Raw genomic sequence first — 27,735 nt, forward strand, 5'->3', positions numbered from 1 at the left:
TCATCTGTATCAAGACATGGCAAATCAGTTTGACGAATCTCGCAATGTTTTGTAAGAGGTTTTGAAAAGTATGACTGGTATCTACCCGTTTTAGCACAAAGCTAGAAGAAAGTTCATAGAAAAGAAATACACCACAAGAAAAACATGGATAACGAACCAGAGTCGTGCCATTCATGTCCGCGTTTTCTTTCTTTTCTACTCAGCTCTGGACCACTAAGCCCAGGAGCGCATCTTAGTGTACAAGAAAATATGCACGTCTCGCTTAAAAGGTAGAGCTCCCAAGTTAACGAAAATTTGTTTTGGTCCAGCAATCGAACCCTGGACGAACACCTATTCGTGGCGGTTATGTACTGATTCAGGTTTTGACCAGGCGCTAGCAATTGGCAGCGTCAAGGCTAATTAGTTGACAACTCGCAGTACATGGACACTGAATTAGTCAAATCTGTGCTGCGGCATGCCTCGAAATAAAGTAATGACTTGAGTACCTGATATAATTGTCAATTCATGGTACCTTCATGGTTTGAGGGAAGTACTGAAAATATTGACGTCAGAAGTTATGAGTGTGAATAATTCCAGTGGCTGTGTAGCTAAGCAGGCAACTCGGCTGCGTCAATTTTAACGCGATACGTCAATTTTAACGAGACATGAATACAGTACAATGTTTCATCCAGAAGAAAAGGATGCCAACTCATAGCAGACTAAAAAAATATCCGGCAGGGGGGCGTGGGTGATGTATTGTTTAAAATATGTTTTGAGTGATCAGGAATGACATCTAAAATAATGATAGCCGGCGTTATTCGGGAAAATGCATACTACGGGAGGTTTTTTAAGTTACACTTAGTTCCTTGAACATTGCTTTAATGAAGCGTGACCATCTAAATTGTAGAGTATTTCGAGCTCATTGCTTTTTTTTTTCTGATCTATTTTCGTTAGTACTGTCATTCTTGCCGTGAAATGTTGCTAAACGGTGGCCAATACAAGTTATTCCTAATGAATATATCGTTTATAAGGGATGAAAATCAGAGCGTCTGATTGTATAGACGTGCACAGTGCACATTAATATACGTGCGATTGAATTCTCGCACGCCGTCCCGATTGAAACGCAGAAATTGGGGTCGTATATGGTATCAAATTGATCAACGTTACCGGAAGGCACACTATACGGTCATTATTAAAAATAAAATGTTATCGTCCCTACACAATTACTCCTTTACTCTTCCACTGAAAAACGTTCGGCACTGCTCTTTTCACACACATTGTCTTGATAATTGAACCGTTATCCATTCAGAGTCAATAACAATTCTTGGAATAAACCTATCAATGTTTGAAATACAAATTATAACGACGCTGCATTTGGCTGAGACAAAAGACGCCATGTGGACTGCTCTTCTTAATGAGCGCCTGGAGATATTCTTGAATAAGCGTGACAAAAATAACATTTCCGTAGAAATACATGGTGTCCCTACCAGGAACACAAGTTCACTGTCGCGAAAATACGCGTCGATTCGACTAAAACGTTGTCAAAAGAACACTGGCTATTTATGCACATAGCCGGGTCGTTTCCTTCTAGCAACCCTGCAGTACCAATAGCTGCTCAATCAACAGAGCCTTCCGATCATCACCTCCTCCTCACGCCTCAACACTAAAAGTCATAGATTCCCTTATGCATTCACCTAAGGCGACTCGATAGCGAAATCCATCTTTTTTCTTCCCAGTCAATGAATTGACCCTGCCCCCCCCCCCCCCTCAGAGATATTTATTTACCTAACGTGGTTTTCCACTGCAAGCAGAATCGAAGGCATTGCAAGCTTTCTGCGCCTCACCTGGTTTTCCACTGCCTCCTGTGATCGGCCCACCATTGACCAAGCGACGATTGCATGCGATGACGCGTCATCACGTGATGATGATGTTTGCATCACTCGTGTTGACGCCGGCGCCGCGGGACGGCGACGGTCAATTTTTTTTTTCGAGGAGGCATCTACGGCTTTTGCCTTAAAATAAAATTGGATGATGCTTAGGGTTCACTCTGAACAGCGGAATGTTATAGCGTCATATGATACCATTCTCATCGCCTTCTCATTCGCTTTGCATGGACCCCCCCCCCCCTTGAGGCACACAACAGCCTAGCTCTCATGACACGCACGCTTACATTAGTCGTCGGTACCACCTTAGTGTCATTGTTCATTGTGACCAGTCATCTTCATATTCTACAACTCTACTTCAACGTTCTCCGCACACTCGAGATTTCTTGCTCGTAGACAGCAACGATGGCAGCAGTACATCATTCCCACAAATGTATTATTTTAATCATTCTATGCGGTGTTCGGGTCCACTCGAGGCTTATCGCCGCTACCGCTGTGTCGCCACACTGTGGTGCACAGGAAAACTATAAGTCCCTGTCCTTGGTCTATGACTTTGGCTCCGGCAGCGCGCCGTTTGCCCTACCGGAGATGATCACGGAGGCCACGCCCTGCTCACAAAGCACCGGCTAGCTATGCGTGCCTTCCGTCTTCCTCCGCTTCCACGCCTGTCCTATTCCCGGCAGAGCGAGAGCATGCGGTTCAGATATATTCACCATTTGCAGGCACTGGATATACCAGTGAGCGAGGGGGCCTCGATTTGATTATCGCTACCACCAGTGTTCTTCCGTTTTTTTTTGTTGTTATTATTGAGCGAATCGTCTCATACGCCGTGGCCCTCTAGACTGATTAGGATCTCTGTATTCAAGCCACCAACCCCGGCTCTTCTGCAACGCCAACGTACCGAAGGCGTTGCCACTGTATGCTAACAAAGAAAACGAAGGAAATGAACACGCATATTTTGGCTACACACTGCCACTGAAAGGCATACTGTGTTCTTAAACAAGAATTGTTTGAAAGGACGGAATACATTGGAATATGATTACATTTCACGTTGTCTCTAGCATATTTTGCCGTCATGTTCAGTTTTGTCAAACTCTCTTTACTGTTGTCATCAATGATGCATCCTTAATATGCTAAACTTTCTTTCGTTCTAAACAATATAAGTGCTACAGACATGTTGTGTTTACAAAAGTACACAATTTCAAAAATCGCAGTTTCGCCCCAAGCGCGAATCAGTGAATGCGATAGCAAGACACTGCAACGTTATACGAGGTAATACTAGTAGCTACCTCATTTCGATACGACCACCATAACTGAAACAAAATGGTGGCGTAAGGAACTGCGGCGGCTACAGCGAGCGAAGCGACCTTCGTGCTTTCTATGGCTTCAACGTGTCGAGTACCAGACACGTACAAAAGTGTGAGCCATCGGCTGATCCGCTGTAAAGATACGGTGCGCGCGACAGTGGGCAAACAAAACCATGTGATCAAAGTACGCAATTCCTGCCGAAGCAGTGTCGCACTACCCCCCCCCCTCCTCCGGCATCTGCACCGTTTGCGTGATGGAGAGGGCTGGCCTATTTCATCTATGCTTGAGCCGCGTTTGTCGACAGCGCTCACCCGCTTTCAATCGCACACTGAATATGGTACCGGTGACACAATGACCCTTTAAATCGCGATCAGGGCCGATCCCGATGAGGCTTGATCCGGATCAAGTGATGATACACGTTCACTTTTAATCACGATAAGGTCCGATCGGGATCAAGACGATCCCGATATGCCCATCAAGATCTGGCTCCCAGATCCTGATATGACTGACATCTGCGCCAAACTCGATCCGGACTTGGACTATCTAGGAGCGATGATTGTTGATCGCGATCAAGAAATCCGATCTGGATCGACTCTGATAGCAATCAAACGTGCCACTGTGACACCGGTCTAAGCGCGGGTGTGGGGGAGGTTATCAATGTGGATATTACGGGGAACAAGACGGAGCTCCGATAGCGACGGTAACAACGCACCTCGAGTGTCCATGCAATAAACAAATTCGTTGCTTTTCAGGTCGGAATATTATCACATGAACACGATTACTTAAGAATTTTTATATCCATTGATCTGTTGCCGTATATGATGACATGCTCACTTCTCTTCAGGGTGCGAAATATTATCGTAAGCCGCTCCCGCGCACTCAAGAGCGCGGCAGCAAGGCTGCGAAGAGGCGGTCGAAGTAAGCCTTATGCTTTTCAGCCATCTAGGCTGTACTCGGAGCGCGTGGCTGCTGATCGTGATGGTGGTGGTGAGGACTTCGTGACGCACGCTTACTGCATCTGTTAAGTAGTCGTCGAGTTTGATTTTCTCGGCTTTGATGGCGGAGCACTGCATTCCTTCGTATGCACGCCCGCCAGCTCCAGCCGCTTCGTGGGGTGCGGCACGTGGGCGCAGTGTTTTGAAGGCATGACGTGCAGCGCTCCACTGACGCCACCGAGAACAACAGACCGAACGGTTGTCTACCGGATGCAGTCACCATGTGTCACGAATGCTCTCACCCCCACGGTCACACTCACAGCCAGCAGCGCGCGTTTCCGAGTATTGCTTTTCAACTGCCGAGCACTGTGCCTTCTTTTCCCCTTATATGTATGTTTTGCAAATACGGATGTTCCTAGCTCAATTTCCTATTGTGCGGAGCCATGAAGACAATACACTGAAGCTTCGCAGCAGCCGGCCCTTGGATATTTTAGCGATAGCAGAAGGGAGGCTGGTCTTGATCAACGCTGCCGCAACATGAATGGTTGACCTTGTTCAGATAAAAAAAAATTCTGGCACGTTTTGTGTGACTGAAAATGCAGGCATACAAGGCTGGTTGGATTCTGCGTGTAACTACTGAGACAATGACATCACGTCGGCTGTTTACTCGTCTGCAAGGAATAGCAAGGGCGTCGATAAAGAATCACGAAAGGCTGGAAGCGGATATGCTTGCAAGGAAAGTGACGTGCCCTGTTCGCCAACTTCGCTGATAGCGGCCAAGAAGGAGCTAACATTTCGTGCGAAACCATCTACGGAATCAAACTGATCGTATCAGCCGGACGCGCTCCTCCTTTGCAGCCAAACGGACGACATGGCTGGTTCTGAGATATCCTGACTTTGGTCTGACATGTTTTAAAGAGGATAGAAGATGCATGCAATCTGCAGATTAAGGACTGTGGCACTGTCGACAACGTCATACGGGAGTTGCAATTGTTTTTGAGAGCTCCTGTTGCAAAATATTCAAGTGTTCTCCAATTCCCTCTACTTACGAACACGGTAGCGACGTGGTCTAGAGATGACATAACCGACACAGCCGGCACCGCTAACCACAGCACACGTGACGAAGATTATCAAACGGTAATTCGATGCTTTGTCTCCTGCTACCAACTGATCCCGTGTCGGTAATTCTAATTTCCAAATAATACTATTCATCCACCTCTCCTTCGTCAGAAGCTTTTCAATATTCACCTGGACTGCGCCGTAGCTCTCCCGACAAACCAATCGTCTTCCCCCGCCTTCGCATATTCGAAGTCAGTGGCTTTGCCCTCTGGCCCAAGGCTCTACCAACAAAAAGAACATAACCTATATTGCCTAATAAATGCTACTACAGCAAAAAAGAGTCCAATCAAACTAATAGCAGCGGCAGTGTCATGCAAGCAGCAGAAGTTTAAAATAAGTTGTGGGGTTCGATGTGCTGTAAGCAGGACATGACTATGGTGCGCTCTAGTGGTGGCATCCGCATTTCATTCTGACTGCCTGAAATTGTTTGAGGTAAATTTAATTCTCAGCAGACCGGTGTTCTATAATTCGTCCTCATCGAAATAACCGCCGCGACCGGCAATTGAACCCACATCCTCGAGCTCAGTAGCACAGCTGCTTAGCCGCAAGGATAACACGAAGTTGTAAGCAGCCGATGTGACAGCAGCACAAATTTGTATCAAGCCGCTTATATATTCATCGGTCTTGCTTCATTTTTGTCCTACGTTCCCACGTACTAACGTTGTGGAACAACAGTGCAGCTCACGACGCTGGCTAACAACGCGTGACTATGCGAACGACACAATTAAAATGACAGCCGGCTTACCTCACGAGTACGTTTCCTACGAGCGCGTGTAGGGCACCGAGCAAGCGTTGAACGAAGGCTTTTGGCCGTATCCAAGCGAACAGGAGCACCGAACACGGGACAACTTTCGACGGCGCAAGTCCAGAGTTTTGTTGCGAATTCCAGACTTCCAACGTTCAAAACAGTTTGTCCGATACACCCCCTAACAACAGAGAACATACTGATAGCCGAGCTGGGTAATCATCCGAAGCTTCTCTTCGTCGCTTCCGTCGCGTCGATTTCGCTTCATAGGGGTGCTTGCTCCACTACTGGGCACGATGTACACTGTCAATTTTTATGAAAGGGAACACGCGAGCGTGTGGCCCGCGAGCTCCGGCGGCTGCTTGCAGCGCCTTCAGGCGTGCGCGAGAGCAACCACGATCTCTTTTCGCGTCATCTAGTGATGAATAAAACAACCAGTCATGGGTAATATGCAGCCAGCTGCAAGATTGCAACCCCCTCCCCCTTCAAGCCGATTACGCAAGAGGCCGGTCCAGCGGCGTGTCGTCTGCTGCTTGTAAACTGTTTGGCACGCGGGAGCAATCGAAACGCCGAAGCTCTGCCGCTTGGCTTTCGCGCGTTGCACTTCGGCCGATTTAGAGCGATTTAAGCGACAGCGGTGCAGTCAAGTGAACTTTCGTTCCTGGTTTCCGGTTTTCAAATCTCGCATCGAATGCTGTGGAAAACATTTTTCTGAGTAGAATCCCACTTGGCCGAGAACGTGTCCCTGTCGTTAAAAAATGTACTGGCATGTCTGAGCTCGCATGCTTTAAAGTCATGCATAGTGACTTACGCTGGGTTCGTGATGAGAGCGCGAAATGGCACTGCACATCAAAGAGAAGTATAAAAGGCTTTGTCATAGGTTGTAAAGATTTTGATCGATAATTATCAGTAACATAAATGACGTGAGCATGAAACATGAAAAAAATTTCAATGCGTTTATTGAAACTGGAAAAACGTCGTCTTGCTTTGACGTCAACATTAAAGTAAAAACAGATTATAGAATTGTTAGTACCTGTTGGCGTCACGTTTGCGGCCCTGACAGCTGCCATTCTAGCTGGTAGGATTGATAAAGAGGCGGCGGTTAGGGACCTGTCTCTTCTCAGCTTCTCCCACTCCTCTTTAATGACAAGCGGCAGAGCTTCGGCGTTTACCACAAAGCCAAGCGGCAGAGTTTCGGCGTTTTCGATTGCTCCCGCGTGCCAAACACAGTTTACAGCAGCAGACGACACGCCGCTGGCCCGGGCCTCTTGCGTAATCGGCTTGAAGGGGGAGGGGGTTGCAATCTTGCGCTTAGTTGCATTTTAACCCATGACTGGTTGTTTTATTCGCCACTAGATGACGCGAAAAGCGACCGTGGTTGCTCTCGCCGCACGCCTGAGGCGCTACAAGCAGCCGCCGGAGCTCGCCGGCCACACGCTCGCGTGTTCCCTTTCATAAAAATTGACAGTGTACCGACCCGTTTGTATTATCCGAGCGCACTTAAAAGAAACAAAATCATAAGAGCCGCAGCCTGACACGCCACAACGGCGTCATCGGATGGCCATAGCTGCAGACAGCGCTTTGCTTCAGAGATCGCAGACGGCGCGGCGCGCGTTGCGTCGCCTATGCAGCACACCGATCACGGAAGGCTATATTGCCAACGCCTGCCTTTGCAACCCAGTTATACACATACATTTCTCACAAACTTGTTGCGTATGAGCGCTATAGGCGAAAAAACAAAGGTAGTAACTTCCCAAAAATGTTTTAATGCTTCCACAAGGTCTAAAAAGCCAACTTTAACGGCATTGAGCATGCAATTAGTATACCTCCCTGTTCTCCTTTTCACGATAACTTTGCTAAAAAACGAGTACGTTCTTAAGGTTGGTTAACAAGTTGACAAGCAAGGCCTCGGGGACAACATATGCAAGAGAGCCGAGCTATGAAGAAAAGAAAATGGGAGCGAATGACTATACAATATACTACAAATATAAAATCAGTCTTGCGTTGTTGTGAAACTGGTATCAAAACCGGCAGAGAAAATTGTCCCTGGAATCGTATTGGTGATTACCAATAACGAACTACCTTGTTCAGCGTTGCTCTAAACGTCATGTCATCACCAATAAACAAACAATGTTAAGTGACTCAAAATAGGGTGAACACTGCTAATTGCTCTGCAGTAATTTTGTGTAATAATGGACGCATCTGTAAAACAAATTTTGCCTGTGCGAATGTGCTGCGTTGTATATCGAAAGCAGCTATAAGGCCACTCCAAGCGTGAATTCGCCGTCGTTGGAGCCGGGATGTTCTATACAAAGTACAAATCCCGTCGTACCTTAGACACGTTTACGTGTTTGGATCGAGGTGGCAGATGGTCGAGGCAGTACGTTCACTTTGGCTGCTCCACTGGTCAGCTCTGCTAGGAACTGTCAATCGTTCAACGATGGTCATAGCATCCGAGAGAATATGCGGCGCCACTAACTTGCAGGCGATGTTGGTGCGTGCAAATGTGTGAAAGAAGCAGAGGTGACTGGTCGCTTCATGTGCCTGTCTTTTGCGTGCGCCTTATGCTGAAGTACGCGTTATCTCAATGTTTCATGAGGCCCGATTAAAGAGGGAGCCAAGCGTAACGTTTTTTTACAGGAGAGTTTCTTACGCCCGCCGTTTGTCCGCTTCACGGTGTAGACCGAAGTTATCATCATCAATGCCGGCGCGGCCACACGTCAAGCCAAGTTAAGCAATAGCGGTGCCTCGGTCATGCCAGTTAAGCATATCTAATCCTAATTGAGCCTTGTTGAGCCTGGTCAAAACCTAATTACCCAAGCACAAGTAAGCTAAATAGGTCATAACCTAATTAGTGCTAATTAAGCCGAGTGAGATTCTCATGTTCTTAGCCATGCTCAGCTGGACAAGATGTGCCGTGCTAAGGCTAATTAGGGCTAAGCCTGTATAGTGCTATATTGCCTAATTAGCTAATAAAGCAAGGGGGACTTGGGATGCAAGCTGATGGAGATGAAGCCTCAAATATGTCAATTATGCCCGTTACGCTAGTTAGTGTAATTACGATAATTAAGCTATAATTAAGCCTAGGTTTACTTGGTATCTAATCTAATCGATACAAAACCTCGAACATGCAAATTAGGTCAATTAAGGTTAATATTTTGATTACGCTAAATAATGTAATTAAGCTACTTGTTGCTGTGACTGCCAACCGATTCCCAATCGAACCCGATCGATCCTAGCCAATACTCATGATTTACAATGTTATTACATGAATACTTCGTGCATCCGCGTGTGAATGCACGTGTGCCTAGTCAAGCCAGAACCAGCATAGGGCCGTCCAGCTTTGCTCTACCCCAGCCTTGCACGGCTCAGTGCAAGCTGCCCAATTTTTCTTCACTTCTATTTGCACTTTTGGGCGCACGCCACCTTAGTGACAACGGGCATTGGTGGTCTCTGTGAGATGCGCGTTCATCTGAGCGTCCCTCCATGTTAACAGTTCTCAGAATATTGTATATAGTATATCGCAGACAATAGTGCGCGGCATAAGGCTTCGTCTGAACAAAATATCGCCTCCAAGCGGTGCAATCTCTTTCATGCGGTGGAATGTCGCAATCAAGCTTCTGAAGGAATAAACAGACGTTACTATTAACAAATCCTGATTTGGAGATCTGAAACGCCCCTACGATAAAGGTGTCGGTGAAATTGCGTGGCGGAACGTTGAGTGCCTGTGGTGAACCGTTACTAAAAACCCATCATCAATTCAGCCCAGGCAAGTAAGCAAGCAGGGGGCCAGCCTCCCCCCCCACCCCCCACCCCGAAGTTTGTGCAGCCTTCTTTATTCCCGGGCAACTTCGTTTTCTTTTCTCCATGCCGTGGAAGACTTCCTTCGAAGAATTAGGCCTTGCCCCCCCTCCCCCCGAAAAAAAAATCCTGGCTACGTGCCTGATTCAGCCTTTATTCTACTCACGAAGCGGCAGTACCAGACTAGCGCAGCGTCCCGCCAGACGTCTGAGTCACTGGTGACGCAGCGGCATGCAGAAGCGTTGTCGCATATGGGGGTGGGCATATAGTTACCATAACATCGGTATAGTGAAGTTATTGAGAAGATGTGAATTAACTGACCGGATATAAATTAGTGCTTCCAAAGGTGTGTGTGTGGGGGGGGGGGTGTTGCAGCGAGCCTGTTGGTGCACCTACTCAGTTCACCTTCAAGCACTACCTTCCAGTATTCGTTACCGTCGCTCACATCTCTCATACTTCTTCTTCAGTGAACAGAGCAAGCTATTCGATGCTTCTGGCTCTGGAAATTCACCTTCTGTTCTGTCAAGTAACTATGGCCACAAGTTCCAAAACATCGTGCGAATTATGCACACAGTATTTGACGAAAACGCGTCACAACGGAACAATTGCCGATGTACTTATTTCATCAGTATCAAACTGCTTTTCGGACGAACACCAACAGATGATTCCGTGAGTACGCCACCGTGATGTTTAGGCGTGTTGGCGATGTTCATACATATTTTTATTTCGAAAGCCTGCCTTTAGGCATAGTAATTAGTGGTGTCAAAATACACATGCACATTTGCTTCGTGTATACAGTCGATAATGATAGCTGAAAACAGGGGCGTAGCCAGAAATTTTTTTTGGGGGGAGGGGGGATTCAACCATACTTTATGTATGTTCGTGCGTGTGTTTGTGTGTGTGCGTGCCTATATACGCAAGCAAAATTTAAAAATTTCGGGGGGGGGTTTGAACTCCCCCCCTAGCTACGCCCCTGGCTGATAAGGTCCACGAATCCAGCGGCCGAGGTCAGGTGGTCGGCCAGGCCAGAGTCCTGTTGCACGGAGGTGGCGAAGACGGCTTAGTTGTATGCCTGTGCAAGTCCACAACAAGTGTGTGGCAGTCACATAGCGGAGTGAGGCGTCCCAAAATGGACACGATGTACCATATCAATGTTGCGCCCTGAGATTGGTCAGGGATGGGGTAAGCTCAACCCCGACACGAAGCCTCCGCAACGTAACCTCCCCTTGGTGTGTTATATCACCGTCGATGTCTGACCCCCACCGTGGTGTAAGAGCTCGTGTGGTACGCCCAAGGCTTTCTTTTTCCCGGAGCATCTTTCCGTGAGCGTCTCAGGAAAATGCGCTAGGGGGTACGATGGAACTTGTGGGTGGGTTGCCAAATGAGCTTTGACAGGGTCCGGCAAAGAGGCCTGAGGCGCCCACTGAACACGTATCCGCACAGCTGCGGAGGCAGCAAGATGGTGAATGCTATCCGAGAGCAGAATCGATTCATTCTACGTATATCGTGAACAGCTTGCATCGAGTCCATAGGAATGATCAGCTGAGAATATCTATAAGGCTGAAGACAAGGAGGCAGCACTTCATTCAGTATTTTAATTTCGAGCTCTCATAACACACTATTTTCTCCAGGTAAAACCCCGTCACTGTGTACCACAACTTGCTGTGCTTCACTTTCAACCATTTCGACATGCCTGCCAGCTCAGTGATGTCCACAGGAACAACCGTCATATTTTTGGCGTTGGCGTTTGAGAGTGTGTACACAAAAAATGTCCACTGAAGGAAATGTGAGCGTCAAACGAACAGATCTGTGAATGAGAAAGCGCATATAGTTTATTACATTGCTGAGTACACATGTGTACTCGGAGACATGCGCGTAATTTACACTCAAGTAACATTTTGCGCCGTTGTTTTCCGACCTAAACACAAAATCTCCAAGATACATTGTCTCTGTCATTTCTTTGGCCCCCATCAGGAAACAAACATATGTGCGAGGTATCTACTATTACACTTCATAAGGATCCGTATACAGTCTAAGGGCGATTCATTACGATGTTTTAAGCGTAGATGCTCATACAATCATCGCGACTCGATAGCTTCAACAGTCGAAGTCGTCAACCATCGCTTCTTTTATTGCGATGGCAACAACAAAGACACATTGGCCCATTTACATTGTCGCCTTAATGTTTCCTATAAGTATAAAGTCCAAATCGATAACAACGCCCCGCGTCTCGTATGTCCTAGTGCGAACGAAAGCGTGTCGACGATCGCGGCTCAAGCGAAGAGGAAACGCGTTGGCCGTCTTCCGTCGCTCGAAAAGACCCGAAGTGGGCCCCGATGGGGAGTAGCGGTGCGTGGCTCCGGCAGAAACTGCGCACATTAAGCGGTCGGGCGCGGTCGTACGTGCACTATCCTGACAAAGACCAACAGAAGGCTCATACCTTTGTACATGTTGCGCTCTCACCGCTAAGATCGCGTTGAAGCGACAGACATCACGATGGTCGCTCCACTCACTGCACCGACCACGTTTTTTTTTTTGCGCCAGCGTTTTGTTGAGTTACGCCAGGTTGGATGCAAAAGGTGGTAGCTGCTAGTCTTACTTCGTATTACATTCCAATGTGTTACTACCACTTTTATTTTTTCGCCTTTGTGGCGAAGCTGGGCCTTTTTTTGTCCATATGCCCGTGGCATTAGCGCGAAATTCCAGCAAAATCTCGGTGCAGGAGCAAGTACCACGGAATTCACGAAATATTAACTTGAGGGATCGTCAATTACTTCTGAGGAAAAGGATAAAGCTTCGCTTACAAATTATTGACACGTGTTGCAATGCATCTCTCTCTAGTATGACAGATGTCGTGTCTTAACAAACACACACAGTGTAAACAGGCGACATCATCCTCATTGACGTAGATATCCACCGTTGCCTTTCCAGGTGACTGCATCATAAACAGTACTCGGTAATAACGATTGAGGCTTCGTGATGTTAACTGCTCAAGCGTCAAAGCACAAGTATTGTGCTAGAACATGTGCATGTTGGTGCTGTGCAGAAAGTGCAGCTAAATACACTCAATGACACTGAGAAATTTCTTTGAAATAAAAACGTATAACATGCCTTCTGAAAAAAGCGGGATTCCAAACCAGTCCTGTTGCCCCAGTACGCTTCGGTAGTCTCTTTCGTGCAGTTATTGAAATCAAATTCATGTGGTTTTTGCTCTAGCTTCTCGTAAACAACAGGAAGCATAATTTCTACGTTTGCTGGAAAAGGACTCGTAATACCGCCGTTGACAGACCACGAGAAAAGCCCAGAGCAGTCTTGTTCTTCATACTCATAATGTGGTCCGAAACACACGGAATAATCCATCGACTCCACTTCCACCATCACAGGATGCCTGCGTGCGTAATAAAAATGATGCCATCTGTTCGACTGCATTCACAGAAACAGCAACTCAACGCACAAAAGCCATAATAAAATGAGATCAGCGTACACGAACTTGTAAGATTGTGTTTTCACTCATAAAGTTGCAATTACAACTCACTCGCCGAAAAAGGAAGAAACAGGCGAGAGAGGAAAGGGCAGAATGTTAACCAGACTAGACTGACGGGTATGCAATGCTACACTGGCCCAATGGGTCGGGGAGTTTGAAAGTCAAAGTTAGAGAGAAAGGGAGGAGCATAAACACATTCACAGTGCTCACAGTCACGACATCACTATTGGTTAGAACCGCGTGCTCAAGTCTGTTGTTTCCAAGAATTTTAACAGTTCCTTCAATGACCATAAATATTATTGAAATATTTTCAAGTGGCTTTTCGTGCTGAGTGGGAAATGTTGGTCATTGCTCTTAAGGAATGTGCTCCGCTTGGCAGTGTCTAAGCAAACTGCTACGACTACATTTTGTAGGCTATTTACGCTCGCTTAACTATTGATTGAAGTTCGATGGGGTGCTTTCTTACGCGCTCTCAGCCAATCATCACAACTAAAGCAGTAATGGAGATACACGAGGCGCCGTTGAACTGCGCGGTAGTTCAATCGACAGTGCATGTGCATCCAGACCGAGAGAGCTTAGAACCACGCATGCAGCTTCATACATAATTTGCTAAAAGGAATGATACGATACTACGAGAGCTGTAGGTAGTACTTGGATTTGCCTAACCACTAGGCTTGTGACTCGAGGCATTCTTGTGGATGAGTTACTATGAGAAATACTTCTATTTGTTGGCCTAAACATCCAAACATGCCTGTCTTTCTAGACGTGCAAAGCAAAATGACTATGCATAATTATACATACACTCGGGATTCTAGCGCTCGTTACGCAATGTTTTGTTAAAAACAATAATCATGCCGAGTAAAACCGCAGCTTTAATACATATAACGACGAAGTTTGGGTATATCAATATACGACCCAACTTTCCCATGGTGCCTTATCCTAACGTTTGCGGATCCATATACGATGCCGAAATTCCCTACTATTATTTTCAACAAACCCTGCGTCTAAAAAACTAAGGCAGCTTCCCGCTAGTGGTGCCAAGCCTGAAGAAAGTGCGGAGCTGGGCGGACTGCCTTGTTTCTCTCTATTTTCTCCTTCTTTCTTCCTCTCTTTGTTTTTCTTTTTCTATTTCTCTCTGTTTTTTCCTGTATTTTTTGTCTCTGTTTACCTCTATTTCTTTCTCGTCCTCGCTCTTTCTCTCTTTCTTTCTCTTCCCGTTCTTTTTTGCTCTCACTCTATTGCTCACTTCCTCTCTGTCCATGTCTTCCCCTCTCTCTCTCTGTATGTCTTTTTCTCTCTCTTTCTCTGTTTCTTTCTCTGTCTTTTTATGTTTTCGGTTCTTCCTCCATTCATTACTCTCTATTTCTTTCTATCTCTTTCTCTCTCTCTCTGAACCCGTTCTCTCGCCCATCACAGTTATTGAATCTCACGCCGGACAAACCGGCGCACATGGTCTGGGAGTGACGAAGAAGATGAAGAAGAGGACGAAGAGAACGCGTGCCGGTTCATGATGGCATGGCCGACGTAATTTCACACGGCCGATGGAGTCCCCCGAGCCTAAGCATCTCAGCTGTTAGAACATATAATACATCGCCGCAATCAGCACATACGAATTGCACGACTGATGGCCTCACGCTATCAACCAATTTTACTACATCTGCTACCGCCCTAAAGCAAGCTCTGTAATGAAAAGCGGCTCACATTTCCTGATGATGATTAGTTTGCCAGTATGCGTGATCCTTAGCGAGACTCCAGTTGTACACATGGCTGGCTGGTGTCCGATTGACTTTGTCTATGTACGCTCGTGTTACGTTTTCCAGGTGTAGCCAGTGGTGTATTTCTATATCGGATTGAGCTGGAGAAAAAGAGACGGTAGAGAGGTATCATTTAGCGCTCTCGTCACCAAGTATCAACGTGCGCGTGGCGAGGAGGAGCCTCAGCAAATATCAATGTGCACGTGACGAGGAGAACAATGAATTGAGCAATGCTCGGCGGTATACGCGCGTTTTTCTGTTATTGAAGCTCTATAAATTTTATTTACCTATTACACACTTACGGCTCCGACGTAAGGGTTCTGAGCCTACATTTAGGAGCATTGTAATTGGCGGAACAAATGCTTAGTAGCGCTCTCCCAGTAGAGGCATGAATTAACGTTGTTATTTCCTGTCTAATTTGCCGTCTCTTTTCTAATAACGGTATCATTCTTTTTTTTAGTGAATATCGAGAAAAACTAGCATGGAAACATTAATCCCATGTTTTCTTCCTGTGCCTCTAATTGCTTGCAGACGCTGTACTCTAATTATAGGGCTTTGGTTCTATAGATACAACGACCCAGTTTAAATCGCCTTAACAGTTTTCTTTGGCGACCTTATGTTCTGAAATTTTTAGCATAAGCGAGCACATTCTCGTAATCAACGTTGTGTAGCGTTCTTTGGTGGTGTCGTGTAAACGTTGTGTGTATCACTGACCTAAGGCGCTGCTTTAAACCACAACTCAATTGTACATCTCTTGTACATCTGCATAAATATATTGACGTATTAACGTATTCCGCGTTCGGTTCTGTTTGTCTTGCTCGGCACTTTTGCTTAGTGTTATGAAACCTTTTGTTTTGTACATATATTTGTATTATAACTTGTGTAACCAATGTTTCATAATGTTCTTGTACTCTAAGAATTCTATTATGATGCCGTCTTCATCTGATTTTTTCTGCATTTGAATTGCTGTCCGCATTTACCGCACTCCCCTCTATAAAGCTACGGCGTTTGATGGTATTCGTAATAAATAAACACATTAGTGCGTAAATAAATCAATACATAAATTGTGGTATGCGAGAGAAATGCTTTGTACATACCTTGCTTAACTATAGAAATGAGTATCTGAAAGAAAAAACAAAACAAAAATTGTTGCTCGCTGTACATGCTAAGAATTACTTTAATAAGTAACCTTAAGAGTACTTTTTAAATGTGGGGCTAGTTAGAGTAACGCCACTTTTAAGTGAAGGGTACCCATTTGGCCAACTTTGTGCAAATCAGACAGTAAAAGAGCTACTAGCAACTGGTTTAGTAGAGCATCAAATTTAAGTTATACCTCCACAAAACGCAAAGTCATACGCGTAACAACGCAGCCATAAGTGAAAAAAAAAAACGAACAGAAAATGGGCTTAAATTCTGCTTGGAAACTTCCAAAAAACGCTTTCTGGCGTATACATGGCTAAACACGTGTCACTAATACAACTTTCGGCGTATTTCTCGATATGAACAGACAGGCAGACAATGAACTTTATTATTGGTGAGGAGAGATTCGTAGAATTTCCCTCGCGACTGGGTTTTCATATTTTTCAATCAATGCTGCTTCTCTGAGGCGTGGTTCACAACTGCAGGAAGTACAATGTGCGTACATGTGTAGACCTTTTCCATCTCAGACTGCGTCACACGTTCCCGTCGCAGGTCGATAATGTATAGCCCAGTTTGTCCTATGTAGGACTTACGGTCGCTGTCATGCCCTCAGAATCCTGCGCGCTTTTGTGTTCATGGCCAACACACTCTATTTTAACACGAACGTGTTTAACGCCGGGGTCCACGAACACTTCACTGACGTCATTTGCGTCACAAATGTAACATCGGTAAAACACACGAATAGATGACAATGAAAAAATCGGACGCAAAGTTTTGTTGATTTCAGTGACCTGGCAGTCGAACCAACAGACTCTCGGTCCTCAACGATAGGGGCTGGGTGCTCTACCTACTGCGCTGCCGGTGCACATGAATGAGGCGTCACAAACGCGCCTTATGTCTCTCACACCTACGCTCTTTCACAGTTGGCGGGGGCGGTGTCGCTGTCTGGAATCGGCGTAGTGAAGTACTGCATCATGAGACTAAGGAGCGCCGACAGCCCAGTAGCCTAGTGGTTATGGCGCTAGACTGCTGTCCCGAAGGTAGTGGGATCGAATCCCGGCCGCGGCGGATGCATTTTCGATGGAGGCGAAAATGTTTGAGGCCTGTGTACTTAAATTTAGGAGCACGTCGAAGAACCTAAGGTGGTCTAAGTTTCCAGAGCCCTACACTACGGCGTCTCGCATAATCATATCGTGGTTTTGGCACGTTAAACCCCAGATATTGTTGACGAGCGCCGACAGAGTGCATCAGCAGTTTCAGCGCAACGCAGTGTTTCGGTGCCGGGAGAGACACTCCAGCGGGAAGCGGAACGCCTTCCCGCATTCACGGCTCAGGCTACAAGCTCTGCCTCTCGCCTTCCTGAAGCGCTGTATGGTATATGCATGAACACAGGCGTAGATTACCCTATTACTGGGGATCGCACACGTTGGAGTTTCCTTGCTGAAATGACGACGCTTCGAATGAGCGCATATCGAGTACCAGTGTTATGTGCTTGCTGATGCCATCTTTGCGCTGGATTCAGAATATGCTGTGTCCAGGTGTATGTCAACTACATAAGCTACTACAAGGGTTAAATCATGATCTTTGGCGTTAGTCATTGGGATAGAGATGTGCCATTAGGCGTCAACGCGGATGCATCCACGTCAAACCGTGCCATAGGCACCAAACACCAACAGACATTGTGCAGGGTCTCATACACCAATGTACAATAAAATATCAACTATACTCCTGCGAAAACTCGGTTCACTGTCGCGTTATACCGATTCCTATTACGGTTGGATCGAACTTGTTTTTTGCTAGTAAGCGAATACTCACTCTTCTTTATTATGTCGCATATAAAATAGTAAGCTTCATATATAGTGTACTAAAATAATATTCTAGTACACCATAGTTTCATGCAACTTTCCAAGTGACTGCTGCCGATATCAATGTTTCATCTTTAAACAACGTTGTTCTTTTTTTTTCGCTTTTCCTTTATCTAACGGATTGCCTTGCATTCAGTTTACAACGTGCGAAGCGTAGGAATTCAGTGACAAAGGCTAACATGTTTATCATAGCTACAATCTCAGAAAGAGCGGCAGCAAAGCTATTACAATTTTTTCGTCTATCTATGCAAGACTCTTCTGACACAGGAGGGAACTGGAAAACTGTTTCTCACCGTTGTGAACATCACAATGGCGTAGACCATCTTGATCATCTAGTGGCTGTGAACTGCGAAACGCAATGAAACAGCATACCATAGTTAGTCACTCGCTCTAAGACAAAATGTATCGCGGCTCAAACTGGTTGCCGTGGCTTTCACTTTGAACGTGAGGAAAATTTACGTTATAGAAACGATCTATGTGTACTATTGGTGCCCGGGAATGCTACTTTTACCAGAGGAACTGTTTAGGCAGGCTTTTCTTAGCGCCGGGCAATGCGAACGCAAATTACAAACTGACGCACGTTTCCTTTGTCCTCTCTTTCCTTTTTGTCCTGTGCTTCAACTTCTGCTTCGCTCCCACAACACGTGCGCCGATTTGTACGGCGTGGGATGCAATACCTTTGATAGGCGTGAGAACGAATGCACAGAGAAAGAAACAAAGAAAGAAAGAAAGAAAGAAAGAAAGAAAGAAAGAAAGAAAGAAAGAAAGAAAGAAAGAAAGAAAGAAAGAAAGAAAGAAAGAAAGAAAGAAAGAAAGAAAGAAAGAAAGAAAGAAAGAAAGAAAGAAAGAAAGAGAAAGGAAGCTTCAGAAGCAATGAGAAAGAGAGAGACAGAAAGATATGAAAGAAGGACATGAAAAGCTCGAAAGACAGAGAAAGCACTACAGAAAGAGAGAGAGAGAGAGCAATAGAAACATAGACAAAGAAGTCATAGTAAAAACCGAGAGCAAGACCGAGAGAAAGAGAAAGATATCAGGTAACAATGGTCACGTGTGTCACGTGATATCTTCCCGCCAAATTAACGTAACACTAGTCACGTGACATGTTCCTTCAATAATCCCGCAATGCCAGTCACGTGACGTAAAGTCACGTAACACTAGACACGTGACTGAAAATCACGCAACACTAGTCACTTGATATGTTCGCGTAAAATTATGTAACACTAGTCACATAACGTAGTAGCACTAATCACGTGACATATTCCCTCCAAAATCACGTAACACTAGTCACACGACGTAAAATCACACAGCTTTAGTAACGCGACATGTTCACGCCCAAATCAAGGGACACCAGTCGCGTGACGCAATATCACGTAAGACTGGTCACGCGACATGCTGCCGCCCAAATTACGTAACTTTAGGCACCTAACATAAAATCACACACCCCTAGTCAAGTGACATACTTCCGCCAAAATGACGTAACACTAGTCACGTGACATGCACCCGCCAAAATTACGTGGCACCAGTCAAGCGACGTAAAATTATATAACACTAGTCAAGCAATATGCTGCAATAGTATTGAAAGTTGGGCTGTTTGGTACGGTAACATGTTTGGGTGCAGCGCGAGGAACGACGGATATGGAATAGAACAGATATTTTACGTCCATGTGTTCTTCAAATAAATCTTTTCAGTTGCGAGTCAGCGCTCGTCCGTGTCTCTTCTGTTCTATTCCGTCTCGCTCGTTCCTCGCACTGTACCCAAACAAGCGATATGTTCCCGGCAAAATCACGTAACACTTGTCACGTGACATGTTCCCACCAATGACGTCTTTGAAGCAGGCAGGGACACTGCCTTGCGAGGGAAGCTTCTTCAGGAATCCGAACACTAGCTCCGCTGTTGGTTCCAGCGTTGCACCACTACTTCAAGCTGTGCACACTTTTTAAGTTGTCATATCTGGGTATTGATTACAGCACCATGTTACTTTCACGGAACAGACAGCAGTAGTAGCTGAAATTAAAAAAGTAACCTATAGACCTTCAACAAGTCGTCTAACCTATAAAACCCTTAATGGGACAGTAAAGAGCAAAACGATTATTCTCGCAATAGTAAAGTAGCCTTACGCGATACCAAAAACACCACGCTTTCTGCGAGAAGACGCTTATTAAGCGAGAAAACGGGCAACAAGAAAACACAGGTGGCGACGCCACCTTGGAATTCCCGCATCATTCGCCGTGACTTCACATATTTTTGACGGCGCCTGCTTGGGCCTACGTAGTTCCCAATCGGTTAAATCGAAGTACATTGTCCTCTGATGGGGCCAGAGACTTGACATGACGAGTTTGAAATTTTGTCGAGCCAGTGGCGCCAAAATACGTTAAGTGCTCCTTGAAATCTTTTACGTCACGAATTACAAAGTTCGGCGCGAAATTTAAAAATGAAACTTTGAACTTGGTTTTCTCCTCCAATAATAAACCTATGGTCGTGAAATAAACTACACAAAACTTCTCTGAGCACACTTTATAAACCTAAACCAATTCATTGTTTCTCTTTAGTGTCCCTTTAAAGTAGCGTAGCCAGAAATTCTTTTGGGGATGGGGAGATGGTTCAGCCACACTTTATGCATGTTCTTAGGCTAGTTTGTATCTGTCCATGTATATATACATATGCAAAATTTTTAAAATGGGGGAGGGATCTTGAACCTTCTTCCACCAGCTACGCCAGTGACCCCTAATGAGGACCCTAATGAGGACCTAATGAGGTGCACCTGATGAAGACCTCCGTGTTCCAGCTCTTGGAGATGCCTCATCGTGCCACATTTTCCTTGCACGCGCTGGGTATGTTTTTCTTTTTGTTTTTTTTTTTGCTCACACATACAAACCACCTTCAGACACAATACTCGTCGCGGTAATCTCAAGAAACCATACTTTCACAGCAAGATTTACAAAGCCTTGTACCCTGAGCGGCCTGGTGACAGTCAAGAGCCATCGCGACAGCGGCCGGGACTTTTTGCGGTCACCAATACAATGCCAGCGACACGTGTGCAGCAATACAAGCTTCGCTTGAAAAAGCGCCGGCTGTAGCAACGGGGGACGCGAGTCGAGTGTTGTGTACGTTTTTGTAGCGTTAGCTACACTGGCCTAGCCGAGCCAGTTTCGCGTGGCTCCTCAACAGCCGTGCTGCGCATATGCGAGGATCAGTAATGTCACATAGCTGGTGCATCGGAGCCGGCACCTCCCGCGCACTCCGCCGCTGGCGCGCGCGGCTCGCTGCCGCCGGTCTGCGCTTTCCAGAGGAGAGACGTCGTAGCCGAGGTAGACGTAATGGCGCCGGCGCGCGCGCAGCTATTCGCCTTCGCTGTGCAGTCGCCGTCTGACACTGCGCTGGAGCCGCACTGGCGTTTGCCAGTGTGGTTAAGCCATGGAGAAGGAGAGCGCAAATGCTGCTCAACGGTGCAGAAGAGCGGAGAAGCTTAACTCAGCGGATCCCGCAGTAGTTGCCTGGCAAAATAAATAACATGTGCCACATAATATGTATACCATGTGTGTGTCATTGGAGCAGCAGCAAGCATGATAATCAAGCTAATCCTAGACAATCAGGAAAGGTAAGAACAATCAGCTGAACCTTTGCTAACGCTACGTTATCCTGGCATAGCCGAGCTAAGCCACTGCAACATTTTAATGTTCAACTCGAGTTGTCATATATAGGTATGCTGCAGGCTAACATAGCCGCATCATAAATGCTGCTTATGTAAGTCATTACTGTCAGTGTCATGTATTCACGTAGTAGCCCGCATATGCATTCACAGCGTGACATTCGTTTATATACGAACAAAACAGTGAAACTCTGGTAGTCCAACATGAGTCGACATATTTGGAGCATAACATATATATTAAAGTGTAAGACACTTACATTCTCTGCCTGTCCAGGAGGTAATCGCTGCATGTTGAGCAAGAGCTCGTGAAGGCTCCTTTATATACGCAATAGCCCTAGAAAAAGCTTAAGCCCTGATCATACGATTACTTATGACGTTGAATAACTTCTGATGTAGAATCTATAATATATGCGGTTGGAATCAGACGCCTGTGATAGATGTTCTGTATGCGCAGAACTGAATTACCACGTGCACCTAAAAAGGGAAAGTAAAACCGTTCGGCTGACACCGTAATGTCAGTGAATACAGATGTGGACACAAATTTAGTTGCGGCAGGACAGCTGGCTCACCGCTGCCGATTTATCCAATAAGTTACGCGCTGTACAAGTCGGCCAATTGTAGCCTTAAAACCTACAAAAGAGCAATCATTTTTATTGATCACTTCCGTAGTTTCAACTTAGTTAATAAACTATAGCATGCCTTTACCATAAGTGAATAATGGCAACATGATAGATTATGTCTTTTGCAGAATATGAAGTTCGTTAGAAACCACCGTTCTGAGCAACGTCAGCTTTCCGTAGAGCGCGGACGTTTTTATCAATCCTTATCGGTCTTCTTCATCCTAAATACTACAGCGAAATCTGTTATGAGATTACTACAGGCGATTTTGGTGGCGTAATTGTCAGTCGCCGCCACCGGTGCCCGCAAGCGCAATTGCGCACACCAAAAATATATCCAGGATCGAGCGGAATTCTAACCCCAAGCCCTTTGCATGGCATTCGAGCATTCTACCACAGAGCCACAGCGTGCTTGGAACTCCGTTGCAACAAGACCCCATACAGGCTTTCTGTCTGTTAAGGAATCGCGTTAACATAGCATGGTGGAAGAGTAAAGGCCTAGATATAGTCCGGCGCGCTCAGCGCACAAAGTCGCGCGATGAGGTCTGCTACGCGACGCCGGCTACGCCAGCCTGCTCCGTGATTTTGCACTCTACAGTCGCGCGCGCGCGCCGTCACACTTTGCGCGAAGCCAGCGCCATCTGCTTGAAAACGACAGGGCGTGCAAACAAGGACACAAGAAAGAAGTCAGGACACCACAAATGCCGACTAACAACTGAAGAGACGCACAACGGCTGAAAAGAAAGAAGGCACGAAAACTTATCTGCGCATGCCCATGCAACAGGCGAACCTATCAATCCGGCACGCCTGGCGGTCTACGTGGAGGATAACTGTTAAGGCATTTGATTTCATCTTTATGCAAGTTAATCGAAGGTTGGCTTACGCATGCGCTACCACTATTCTCGATATGCCATGCTTCAATCATCAGGCGCGTTTCTTCATTTCTATGACGGTACAACACTGCGCATTCATCGAATTTTTGCGTGCACTTACAATCTCGACAATGCAAAGATAGATTAGAAGGTGAGCCTCCTGTTAGCGATCTCTTATGTTCCAACAATCTCTCGTTAATGCATCTGCCCGTTTGTCCTACGTAGAAGCGGCCGCAGCTGAAAGGGACCTTATACACCACACTCGTACGGCAATCAGTGAATTTGTTGTACTGTTTGTGTACTGTTTTAAGGCGAACCTGAAACCAATAGACGTTTTAAGTTTGCCGCGTACAATCACTAGACTTGTTCCTGAAGAAGAGCGTTCCCACTGCATTTCAGACTGCGTTGCTAGCATCAAGGGTTCTAATATGCATCTCAAGTGTTCTGATCCTATCCGGCCTTTGGTTAATTACTGTGTCGAGAACAAACTCAGGCCGGTAATATCAGATAAGGAAGGGTATTTTGTAATTATGCCGGACAGTTTGTTCTCAGAAAAAGCATTAGCAGCCATAGAAAAGAATTTTAGGACGGTAAAACTTAAGCCATCGGTAGTTAGGCAACGTGCTGTCGACCTTTTGTTAAGACATAATCTTGAGAGAATAGCTTGTAATGTCAAGAAGGCTAAATCACTTACTTTAGAATTGTTTTTTTCAGCCAAAACACATAAGAACGAGACCCCCTTTCGAGCAATCGTTTCAGAGCAAGGCACCTGGCAAGTCGCTGTATCTAGTTATTTGCAGAACTGCTTAACCTCTTTGAGTTTTTCAGACCCTTTTCGTATGCGTAATTCTCAGGCGCTAGTTCAGTTCCTCTCAGAGGAGAACCCCGGCTGTTGTAAAGCTTTTAGTGTGGATATTGAAGACCTGTATTATTCTTTGCCGCATGAGGACTTGTTAAATTGTGTTAATGAATGTATTAACGAACAAGCGCACCTGACGGTTTTCACCGATAAATGTGGTGTTTCTACCGGGGCATTTCTAGAAATCCTTTCCATGTATTTAAAGTCGGCGCTTGTAGGTTGGAAGGAAGGCGTTTATGTGCAGAAATCAGGGATATGTATTGGTTCTAAGGTTGCTCCGGTTCTTAGTGATTTATACCTTAGCAAGATTGACAATATTTTGGAAGGCTCCTTAGGTAATTCGGTTATTAAGGTTTTTCGTTATGTGGACGATTACTTGATCTTTTGTAGTGGTGAGGAGTTTGAAAACGTGGTAACTTCCGTGAGCGAAAAATTTGAATTAAATGGAGGTGGGCTGAGCTTTACTAAAGAGGTGCCTCAGAATAATAAAATGCAATTTCTAGACATTTCCTTAACGTTCCAGAAGAACCACGTGTGCTGGCAGTATTCTCCTAGATCTTCGAAACCGCTGTTAAATTTTTCGTCGAAGCACTCGAAGGTTGTAAAAAACGGCATCGCCATGTCTTGCCTTAAATCAGCCCTCACCAAGTCGTGTGAGCACAAAATGAGTCATAGCTTTAACGCACAGGTTACGCGTCTTTTAGATGTAGGGTATCCTCGTGATGCAGTGGCCACGGTCGCTGAACGTTTAAAGAAGTCTATTGTGTTAAGTCCGAGCATGGTTGCAGAAAGCGATAGGAAGAAACGTGTCGTAGGTATACCGTACATTCATTGCGTATCTCACAGACTAAAGAAAGTAGGAAGTAGATACGGCGTTAATGTTGTTTTCACGGCTGCCAATAAGCTAGGTAAGATTTGTGCCGCTGTGCAGAGGAAGATTGAGCCAGTAAAAGAAAAGAAGCGGACCGATATTTGTTTCGTAAAACACACCAACAAATTCACTGATTGCCGTACGAGTGTGGTGTATAAGGTCCCTTTCAGCTACGGCCGCTTCTACGTAGGACAAACGGGCCGATGCATTAACCAGAGATTGTTGGAACATAAGAGATCGCTAACAGGAGGCTCACCTTCTAATCTATCTTTGCATTGTCGAGATTGTAAGTGCACGCCAAAATTCAATGAATGCGCAGTGTTGTACCGTCATAGAAATGAAGAAACGCGCCTGATGATTGAAGCATGGCATATCGAGAATAGTGGTAGCGCATGCGTGAGCCAACCGTCGATTAACTTGCATAAAGATGAAATCAAATGCCTTAACAGTTATCTTCCACGCAGACCGCCACGCGTGCCGGATTGATAGGTTCGCCTGTTGCATGGGCATGCGCAGATAAGTTTTCGTGCCTTCTTTCTTTTCAACCGTTGTGCTTCTCTTCAGTTGTTAGTCGGCGTTTGTGGTGTCCTGACTCCTTTCTTGTGTCCTTGTTTGGACGCCCTGTCTTTTTAGAATGAATATTTACCAACTAGCTCAGCTCTCTGTTATTCTGCTTGAAAAGTCGCTCACTTTGACAGCTGCGGCAATCAGCTGATTCAGTGGCGCATGCGCAGTTTCCACTTGACTCCGCGCCCGCGGCCCCGCCGGTACAGTATTGTCGGCCCGCTGTTTTTGGTTTTTGCGCGCGCTTTTTGGTTGACACACGTCGTGTTTTTTCTCGCTATGTGCACTGTTTGACTTTGCATCGGAAACGACTTTCCTCACAAGCATTGCATTCAACGCTCTGGGAGCCAGAAAATAGCTACATTGCTTGCATCAGAAACGGAAGCGGATCATGTATGTACGTACAGTACGGTCCACTCTTAGAGGGAACACGCGAACGCGTGGATGACAGCCCGCGCGGCGCTGACTAGCGGCGAGATTCGTAAATGCGTCGCATGCGCATACACTTGTAAGGGCGGCACGCGCCCGGCATCGTCTGCTACTTCTCCGCCCATGCGCCAGGCAATTCCTGAAAAGCGCTAGAAAGCGGTTCCGTTTTTTCGGGGTGCGATTTATCTAGCGGTCACTGTGCATTCAACAGGCAGAAAAACAAATGTCCGCATTTTTTATTGCTGCACTCTTTCGCAAGGTATAACTGCACTGGTTTCTAGGCTCGCTGAAGCATCATGCGCAGAAGCTCCTAAGATCGACTATTTTTTGCAACAAGATTGTTCTGTTACAACAACACATGCACACATTGAAATAAGGCGTGCACAGGACGATACCTGAAGGTAATCTTGAAGGAGACATCTCGATGATTATACTTTTTGTGGCAGAGGATATACGGGGCAAGACCTAGCCACAAGTCTTTTAAAGGATGCAAAGCTGGTGCGTTGGTGCACGTCCATACTCTTCTAAATAAAAGAAATTCAACTTGTGGAAGAAAAACAGCACCAAGGGCTTCGGCAAGCCAGTTATACATTTTCACACACTTCTACAGCAACTGGCCACTACTGATAACAGACAAGGCAATTGAAGCATGATACAGCGAACATATATACTAAGTTGCCCTTCCGACAATAAAACGTTCAACAAGCGGAAGGCAGAGTTGGTATCACTTGCTTCTAACTTCGAAAATAAACGCGGTAAGGATCAGCCCACGCCGAGCGCTGGCACATAGAAGTAGCAGACGACGCGGGCCAGGCACCGCCGTAATGAATCTGCACGCATGCGCTGCATTTACAAATCTCGCCAGCAGTTAGCGTTCCGCGGACAGCCGGCCACGCGCTCGCGTGTTCCCTCTAAGAGTGGACCGTACTGTACGCACGAGAGCGAATTCCGCAGGCTTCCCAGGCGTGTCGCAGCAGACCGTGCTGTTCCTGGTCTACACGCACATGTGATTTATAATCCCTTCGAGAAGGCGCACAATCGTGTCATCGTCGATCAATGTGAAGTAAAACACGGCCGCACTTTCCGAACGCGGACCACACGCCGCCATTTTGCCGAACGTCGCTGCCGCGGGCAGTGCATTGTGGTCTAACGCCTGCCGCATGGAGCGCGTGAAATAGGAACAGCTCTATCTCCGCGCCGGCCACGCAGAGCGCGCCGAATGTCGCCGGGCGCGCCAGCTGCGCCGTGACGCCAGGCTATAAGTTCTCCGCTTTAGGCCGGCGTAGCTTCAAGGTACGAACACACTGGCGGCACGGCACTCTCCCGCGCGCCGCTCACCGCTCGCGAGACGCCGCGTTTCTCTCTTTCTCCCGCGGAGCGTCAACGCTCTTCTGCCGCCGACCCATTCGCTCCGGGACCTATTTTTGTCGCTGCCGGCGACTGCCGCGCAAGCAAACACCCAATCAGAGCCTGCTTTTCCTCCTCTTCCTTCTCACAAGGGCTGTCGTCATAGCAACCAGACATTGTTTTCCGCACCCACGCCACCGGTATCCGCCTTTCGGGGGGATTTCGGAATTTATGGGTAACCTCACTCAGTGAATTTACGAACAACCACACTCAAGGATCAATCTGGGGTGATCTGCAAGGGATCTATATGGCCCCTAAACAACCTCTGAATATGCAAACTAGCACGTTTGTCTCCCCTGGCGTTTCCCGTCTTTTCAGCACATTTCGCGACGCCAAGGAAAAAGACAGAGCATTGCGCTTTGCGATTGAAGCCCACTGTGTCGGCGAAACTCGTGATCAAAGCGTCAGAGCGCGCGGTAGGTTTTAGTATTCACCGTTATGTTTTTGAACCAC

The 27,735-nt window shown here is 46.3% G+C and overlaps 1 long non-coding RNA gene across 1 annotated transcript; it reads right to left on the reverse strand.

Moving 5' to 3' along the window:
• Positions 1-12,710: 12,710 nt before the first annotated feature.
• Positions 12,711-22,190, reverse strand: LOC119371702 (uncharacterized). The gene is made up of 5 exons (XR_007417667.1): positions 21,921-22,190; positions 18,307-18,359; positions 16,106-16,130; positions 14,956-15,109; positions 12,711-13,158 (listed from the first exon to the last, which is right to left on the reverse strand). It is a non-coding gene; the product is annotated as an uncharacterized LOC119371702 (long non-coding RNA).
• Positions 22,191-27,735: the final 5,545 nt, after the last annotated feature.

The sequence above is a fragment of the Rhipicephalus sanguineus genome, chromosome 10, assembly GCF_013339695.2.
Source record: "Rhipicephalus sanguineus isolate Rsan-2018 chromosome 10, BIME_Rsan_1.4, whole genome shotgun sequence".
Lineage (NCBI taxonomy): Eukaryota > Metazoa > Arthropoda > Arachnida > Ixodida > Ixodidae > Rhipicephalus > Rhipicephalus sanguineus.